Raw genomic sequence first — 9,381 nt, forward strand, 5'->3', positions numbered from 1 at the left:
CTAACAGGCTCCTAAACCAATTTTATTCACAAAACAAAACGAACTCAGGGACTTCTATTTCTCCCGTTTATTAATGCCCCAGACATTCCAACTAAGTATGTTGTGACTCTTCATTAAACAAATTTATTGTAGAAAGTCCCAAGTTTGTAACCTCCAATATCTTCTCTTGCAGTGCACTATAGGAGTTCTTCAGCTTGTTCTGAGAATTTAGAACTAGCTTCTTATTACCCCCCACCCGTTTAGGGGTAGTATAGTCAGAATGAGTTTTGTCTCTGGAATCCCTGATAGCCTTGTCATCATTTTGCATTGAATCTTTCAAGTTGCCAAGAGGCTTTGACACAGCCTGGGACTCAGACACCTCCTTAGCATCTAGTTTCCTTTGACCATCAACAATACCCTCATTAACTAAACCTGTATCCTCTACTAATGACTGCTGCTCCTTGGGTTTTTGCTTAGTCTCTTCATCAACATTTCTGACTTTCTGCCTCCAGACCTCATTTTGTTTCCTATTACACATCATCTCAGTATGACCATAAACCCTGCATCCTTTACATTGAGTTGGTAGCCATTCGAACTCCAATAGTTGCTCCATTAGCTGTCCTTTCTCATTGAGAAATTGAATTGATTTAGGAACCTCCTATGTTATTCCTATCTCCACTAAAACCCTAGCAAATTGCATCATTGTTTGATCCTTTGTAACTTTATCTACTAGAATCGGATTCCCAATTGTACTCATTAGGGCACTCAAACATTTAGTACCCCAATATTGTAGCCCAAGCCCCGGTAACCTAATCCAAACTGGTGCAGATTTCACTGACCTTATAGTGTCTAGATCAGCAGACCAAGGCTTCACAATCACTGGCTTCCTATCAAAGTGGAGGATCCCAGCTTCCAAAACCTATTCTCTGGTTGCTTCATCCCTAAATTTCACAAGAGTATACCCAGCATTTAATCGAGCAATTATGTCAATACCTAGCTTACCCCAAATCCTCTTAATGAAACCTTCAAAAACAGCAAAAGGAGGATTAGCTCCCAGAACCATACATGTCACAGCTGAGTTCCAAAATGATGTTTCAACTTGGATTTCCTCCAAATCCACCTGAGCAATTCTTTGGCCCTCTCGAATTAGGGGTTCCTTAAATTTTAGTTTAGCCCCTCCTTGATTCGGTAACAATGCCCGAAAATGAGCCCATTTGTCCTTCGCTTGGCTTTGAAACTCATTCTCGCCATCAACCAGATCATTCCAGTTCACTCCGTTCCTCTTAACTCCAGACGATCCCTCATCAGTTTCCATTGGCCCTAGACTTCCAACTTCTGGGAAATCCACCAGAGAATCCTTGAAAACCTTTTCCACCACAACCGACAAATCTTCATCCAAACCAACCAACAATTATTTGGTATAGTTGATGTTAAATGTCACTATGGTTATTGAATATATGTGGCTATGAATTGTGAATTATGTGAATTATTATTTATATGACTTATATATATGTCATATGATTTATTAATCATATGAATTGTTATATATACTTGTTGTGATAATTATGTATGTCTTCTGAAACTTTTCTTGCTGGGCCTTGGCTCACAGGTGCTCTATGGTGAAAGTAAGGGCAAAGGGAATGTCAACCAACCGTGAGTTGGAGGGCTTGAGAGCGATGCATACATGTTCTGACGCATTCTTAGGTCTTGGCAAATCCTTCACTGCCTATACCTTAGCTGGGTCTATAACAATTCCATCCTTGGATACTATGTGGCCGAGGAACGCTACTTATGAAAGCCAAAATTTGCACTTCTTGAACTTGGCATAAAGTTGATGCTCCTTCAGTCAAAACATGGTCATTCTTAAATGTTCCTCGTGCTCAACTTTGTCCTTGGAGTATACCAAAATATCTTCGATGAATACTATGACGAATTTGTCCAAATAATCCTTGAAGACTTGATTCATTAAATCCATAAATACGGCTGGAACGTTGGTAAGACCAAAAGACATAACTAGAAACTCATAATGTCCATATCGAGTTCTAAAAGTTGTCTTAGGAATATCCTCTTCACGTACCTTGAGCTGGTGATACCTGAACCGTAGATCAATCTTTGAAAACACGGTCGCTCCTCGTAGTTGATCAAACAAGTTGTCAATTCGGGGTAGCAGGTACTTATTCTTAATTGTCTCCTTATTCAGATCACGGTAATCTATACACATCCGCATGCTTCCGTCCTTCTACTTCACAAATAGAACCGGTGCTCCCCACGGCGAGTGGCTTGGTCTAATGAAACCCAAGTCCAGAAGTTCTTGTAGCTGCGTCATCAACTTCTTGAGTTCGGTAGGTGCTATCAAGTATGGTGCCTTTGAGAAAGGCTTGGTTCCCGGTACTAGTTCGATTGTGAAGTCAATTTCCCGAATAGGCGGCAACCCTGGTAAGTCGCCAGGAAATACTTTTGGGAATTCTTTTATAATGCGAACGTCTCCAACCTTTAGTGGTGTTTCCTTTACCACATCCGTGACACTGGCTAAGAATGAGTGACATACTTTCTCTATCATCCTCTGAGCTTTGAGAGGTTAAATAAGTAGTGTTCGTAGTCCTGAAATCTTTCCCATAAAACATAGTTTCTGGCCGTCAGGGGTTTCGAACGTCACTTTCTTGCTTCTATAGTCGATGGTTGTGCCATGCCTTGCTAGCCAGTCCATGCCCATTATTATATCGAAGTCTTTGATCTCTAGCTCTATCAGGTCTCCTTCTCGTTCTACGTCCTCAATTTTGATCGATACGCCTCGTACTATCCGTGATGATAGGACTACTTCGCCCGAAGGCAATTCTGTCACAAACCTAGTTCTAAATCATTCACAAGGTTTGTCTAATTTCTCTATCATTCCTAACAAGATATACGAGTGTGTTGCTCCTGAATCAAATAATATTGAACATATATTATCGATGATAGGAATCTGACCTATGACCACTTTGTTACTAGCTTCAGCATCTACCTGGGTCAAGGCAAAGACTCTGACTGGAACCATCTTGTTGTCCATTTTCTCTTGCTTGAGTTGTGGACATTCCCTCTTCCGATGACCTTCCTGGACACAATTGTAACATCCCTTGATGTTTGCACGACACTCACCAGGATGTTTCTTTTGCCATTTGGAGCTCTGCGGGTATTCTACATAACCCAACCTATTATTTCCATTTCTAGTTCGTGCTATTTTGTCATTGTCGGATTGCTTATTGTCAGGATGGCTTTTCTTCTGGCCATTATTGTTGCTATGCTGATGATTTTTGTTGTGGCTCCAACCATTCTGAGGTTGATTCTGGTGCTTAGGTTCAGGCTTACTAGCTTCCTCCTTACTAACATTCGCCTGAAGCCTTTCCACCTCTATAGTCATTTCTAGAGCATCGGCAAAAGAAGTGGTTCCAGGATTTGCTAGCTTGACTCCTAGCTAATTCTTTGGTCTGAGTTCTCTAACAAACTTGGTGACCCTCAAAAAGTCGGTTGGGACCAACTCTGGCATGAACTTGGCTAGTCGATCGAACTATCAAGCATACTCTGCTGCCGTTAAGTTGCCCTGCTTCAGACTAGTGAACTCTTCTACCCTTGTAGCGATGACTGCCGAGTTGTAATACTTCTTGTGAAAGAGATCCACAAATCTAGTCCATGTCACGGTGGCGACGTCGTGAGTCATCTGTACTAAATTCCACCATATTCTAGCATCCTTCTTTAGAAGAGACGAAACGCAGGATATGCAGTTTGCATTGCCGAGATTCATGTTTGCTAGGATCAACTCTACATTCTTGAGCCATTCTCCTGCCTTGAAGGGGTCAGTTGTCCCTTCAAAGTTTGGAGCGTGTTGCTTATGAAATCGCTCATAGATTGGCTCTATGTACTGAGCTGGGTAAGGCCCATAGTTCACCATTGGCCATCCCCCATAATGACCTACTTGTTGGGGTGCTTGAGCCATTTGCTGAGGCTGTGATTCCTACTAAGGCTGAGGGTGCGGCTGAGACTGTTGTCGTAGTTGCTGCAGCAGTTCTTCCACTTGTTGTCGTAACCGAACAATTTCGTGCACTTCTGTTAGTAGCAACATTAGTAGCACGCGTTCCCCTTTTTTGTGCTGGATGGGCTTTGTTAGTCTTGTTGGCACTGCGTATGTGCATGCAGACCTTCTGAGTGACATCTTCAGCAAAGTTCTAACAGTCGAGAAAAATATGTTAGAACTTACCCTAATAGGCTCTAAGGAAAAACTTAGTCTAAGCAAACATAACTCGGACTTACTAGTTATGATTTCTTATGAAAAAATTATGTAAGCCTTCTTTATAATTAAGGTGTGTTTCTATACTTAGAAAATCAGCCATCTTTATTATTTTCTAAGTTTGTTTCTAATCATCCTATATGACTTAATTCTCAGGCTCGACACTCGTCGCTGTTCCAAAGTTAACCATATTGAGGGAGGGTTGGGATCAGTAAAATCGTTCCCACAACTATGGCCCCCTAAACTCTCAATATAGATCCTGGTCCATTGATTTGTATCCACCCTCACCGAACCCAGTCATTATTTATTTATTTAAATTTATTATGATTGTAAAAAAATCAATCTCATACATGTCATTCAAAAATAACAATAATATTTATTTGCAAAAAGATTTTCACTAAGTACAATCATAAATGTAAAAATAATAACTAAATAAACTAAACTAAACTAACATAACTAGTGTAAATCTAAAAATCAGGACCTTCTGCGTCTGACCCTTCATCTAACATATGATCATCTATTACTTCATAATCATCATTATCTTGAGCCTCAAAATTACCTGGGGGAAGATTCATAAAGATTCTCTACTTTTGTTCATTAGTGAATTGAAATTCCAACTTAGAGGTGAACCTAAGAATGAGAAAATAATATATCATGGCTACCAGTAAATCATCATCATCATCTATAGTCTCCCATATTTCTTCTAATGTTGAAATTACATAAGGAAAATCTTTAAAAATCCTAATTACTAGGACATATTGCTCCGTAGCTCTCATCATAATTTGCTTAGTATTATGAAGATGGACTATCTCCTTGTGGAATAAGAACAATCTCTGAGTGATTCTTTCTAACACTCCTACAGTATTCCTTGGCTCTCTAATCCTTTTCAATGCCTTAATGGCTCGGATATCTTGATAGGTCAAGGCTCCATCCATTCTTATCTGAAAACATAATGGCTAAAACTTTAGCTGATAACATAAACATAAACATAATAAAAGTAAACACTTACATTGGCAGTTAGATTCGGAGCTTGTGCGTGTGTATCAAGGAGAACGTCATGCATATGAACTGCTTCTCTGATACCAATTGTAATAACCCGACTATTTCTAAGACCTCAGACCATTAAAAACTATTAACATAGCTACTATTTTTGAATAAATACAATCATATGAAATAACATAACTTTATTTAAAACCCAAAATATTGTATGAAATAAAAAATATGGTATGGAATCCCATTGTTATAAAACATAAACATAAACTTTAAATCAATTGTTTAAAATACTGAGTGCAGAAATACATTAAAACATAAATTTAAAGACTTTAAACGACGTCGTCCTCGATCTTCCAGTAGTCCATTCAATCCATTCATCCTCAACGCACATGCCAAGCTGCCACGAATCTTTCCCGCCTTCCATGTTCATTGTTCTGCATCAAGCTAAAAAGAAAGGAATGAGCCTAATGCCCAACAAGGAAAATCTACTAACAACATATATCATAAATCATAAATATAAGACTATATCATAAACATATGACTATAAAAACGTATATCATATAGGACTACAATATTAGTGGCCATTAACTGATTAACATGGTATGTGATAAAACAATCTAGGTCCTCTGTCTACTAATCGAGGTAGGTTAGATCACAGCCATAGTATATGATAACCCATCTAGGTCCTCTGTCTACTAATCGAAGTAGGGTAAATCATAACTCTAAACCATGAAAATGATAAAAATTCGTGGGGCTTGCTATCTAAGCAAGTCATATGCCCAAGCGACTACAACATAAATTCTTGGGGCTTGCTATCTAAGCAAGTCATATGCCCAAGCAACTACAAAACATATTTATATACATATCATAGCATAAAACATATCATAACATAAACATATAAATACATATAATCTAACCTATTTTCCTTACCAAAAACTGGGATATGGAGACAAGAATGAGATTTTGGAACACTCCTAAAACCACAGTAAGAATAGTGAGCTTCTAAAGAAAAAGAGATGAAAAAGAGAACTAAACAATCAAAGTAGAAACTTACCGAAAACCTTAATGTTCAAGGAACTTATATACCTAACCAAGAAGCATAAACAAGAGTTAGGATCTGAAAGAAAATGGAATAAAAGAACTATGAAGAACTGAACTTAAGGATAGGAATACCTTGAATGATCTTATGACTTGATCTATACCTCGATACCGAAATAACTCTATATCTTACTTCCCAAGTGTTTAGAAAAGCTTAGATTGGAAAAACTTTTATCCCAAAACCCAAGTGTTTCTCTCTATAGTAAACTTAGCAGCTTGGAGGCTCTAAAGAATGCTTGAAGAATGAAGGAAATGGCTGAGTACTAGGTCCTATTTATAGAGTTCATGGAGTGAAACTAATTTCTTTTAATTTGAATAAATAAATGAATATAAAATGAAAAAAATTTGAATTTCCCTTCAACAGATGCCCAGAACTTGGTCAAAATCGTTCAAAGGCAGGTCCAAGTGGTTAAGGCTGTTTTTTTAAATTTAAATCCCCAAGATTCCAAAAATCACTCCCACGGGTGATATATCGCCTACCCTGGGTGATATATCGCCTAGACATATATACCTCGTTTGTTTATTCGTACGAAGTCGACGTGTTTTTCGTATCTCCCGTAGGTGACATATCGACCCCTATAGTTGCGATATATCGGCATACGTTGATATATCAAACACGTTTTTGCACTTTTTCAGCATATTTTGAATTGATTATAAAGCTTTGACTGAGTCAAAACATGACCTTAACAGCTGCTGAAAGGTTCTAGAGCTTCTAGATCTTTCTTTTAATTAAAATATTCATCAAAATACTTAAATCCTTAATAAATATTATTATGACAAGTGCCACATTCTTAATAATTCTATCTAAACCTTAGGTTATAATTAGCAATATTAATCAAACCTTATGTTATAATTAATAATTCTAAACTATAGGTTGAACTTATAAAATCCATAACTGTTGCTATGAATTTCTAACTAAGTCTCGACTTGAGCTAAAATCCACAGAAAATAACATACTACAAACTAATGCTAACTACTACTACTATCTAGCTAAGTAAAAAATTATGGGACACTATAGACATGCAAGTTAGATTAAATAGACAAGAGGAAGACATAAGAAAGTTGAGGCAACATATTCTGCCAGAGGATGTTGCGCAGCATGGGATTCCTGCGCTGGTACCTTTGGTAGTGTGACCTGAAGTAGGGAATCGGTTGTAACCATTGGGTGAAAGGTTCTGGAAGTAATGCCTATTGACGGTGAGAACTTGTCAACTAAGTTAAGTTAGAAAAATTACAACGCAGATATAATCAAAAGAAAAGCTTTAGAAATCTAAGTAGAAACTCCAACAACAATTGCAGAAGAAAAATGGTGAAATCTGTTTGTATTGATTAGGGTGCACTGCTACAGTAATTTTTCCAACCCCCTTCCAAATGGAAGTGGAGTTTATTTTATAGTGGGCTCTAATGGCCCCTGATACAATGTGGTCCAGGGGACCAGGTAGTACTCTAGTACACTGTCAGGTGAGTGGTCTCAGGGGTAGTGGTGTCTGCTCCAGTACATGATCAGGGTGCACCTCCACTTTAGTACTTGATCATGCTTCCACTACCTGCCTGGTACGAGTGTCAAAGGAGTGGCTGGTGAGGACAACGGAAGGTACTTCGCTCATACCACCACTACTTATCTGATGTGGGTACTATGTCTGTATTCTAACTCCTTTTAGTTCGTCAGTGGACTCCATACCTATAGGAAAAAGGGTGCCCTGTTGGTTGCACTAATCTTAGGGAGAGAGATGAGGCCTCTTCAATGAAGCCTGCTATGTATTTGGTGAGACTTGGAACCCATGTGTGGGTCGTTGATCTCACTCCATTAGATCAATGCCATGTAGCCCCCTTTTGCGAGGCGTAGGTGCGAGGCTCTATGGGCGGGCGAGACGAACGGGCCTCGTGGGACGCCTGGTGCGCGAGGCGCTCAGGGGCGGTCTCGCCTGATGCTGGCACGTGAGGCGGAGGGGCCTCGCGAGATTCCTGGTGCGCGGGGCGTTCAGACGTGGCTCGCCTGATGCTGGGCACGCAAGGCGGAGAGGGCCTCGCGAGACGCCTGCTGCGCGGGGCGTTCGGACGTGGCTCGCCTGATGCTGGCACGCGAGGCTGAGGGGCCTCGCGAGACACCTGGTGCGCAAATGGGCGCGGCCGAGGCAGGGGAGGCGAGACGGCCTCGCGAGAGGGGCCTCGCAGAGATGCACGCATGTGTGCTGGGGCACGGCTGAGGCGTGCCAGGCGAGATGGTCTCACAAGATGGCCTCGCAAGACGGGTGTGTGGGCACGACCGAGGCGAGTCCCTGGGCACCTGAGTGCTTCACATCAGAATGGGTTCATAGGACCTTCAGCGTGGTTGGCGTGCGGCCTCATGTGGTGTGAGGCAGGTCAGACTCTCGAAGGTATCTCGCAAGGTTTGGGTCTTTCAGGATCATGCCAAATTTGCGGTGCTCACAACGCCATTTGGCTCTTGAGGGAGGCCTAAATTCACTTAGAGCTAAACTGAACAATGGATAAGCATGCATAGTACCATCTTCGATTTTATGAGGGTGGTGGGTGATGGTAGGATGGCTTATGCAAAGTATATGTTTCGAGATGATTCTCTGATATGGTGGGATGTTGTATCCCAAATGCACATTGTTGCTACAGTGGACAAGGTAGAGTTCTAGGAGTTATTTAATGAAAAGTATTATAATGATGCAGTTTAAAATGCAAAGGTGGATGAGTTCACTAGTTTTATTTAGGGCATTATGATCGTAAGTGAGCATGCCTTAAAGATAGATATGTTAGCTAAGTTTACTGCTGACTTAGAGCCAACATACGTCGTAAGGAAAGAAAGATTTGTTCAGGGGCAGAATGTTATGATAGCTCACGATGAGAGAATCACATCTGTGTCAGGAATCACTGCTTATGCTTAGGTGGTAGAGAGGTGTTTTATTGCTAAGAGGATAGAGACCAAGATATGGAGAGAGGGTGTCACAAGATGTGATACTAGGAGGGTTGCTCCTCCGTTTACTATGTCTAGTAGATGTGGTGGCTCCATTTACCCAAAAGAAAGAATGTCAATATTTCTT

Source organism: Humulus lupulus, chromosome 7 (assembly GCF_963169125.1).
Source record: "Humulus lupulus chromosome 7, drHumLupu1.1, whole genome shotgun sequence".
NCBI classification, from domain to species: Eukaryota; Viridiplantae; Streptophyta; class Magnoliopsida; order Rosales; family Cannabaceae; genus Humulus; species Humulus lupulus.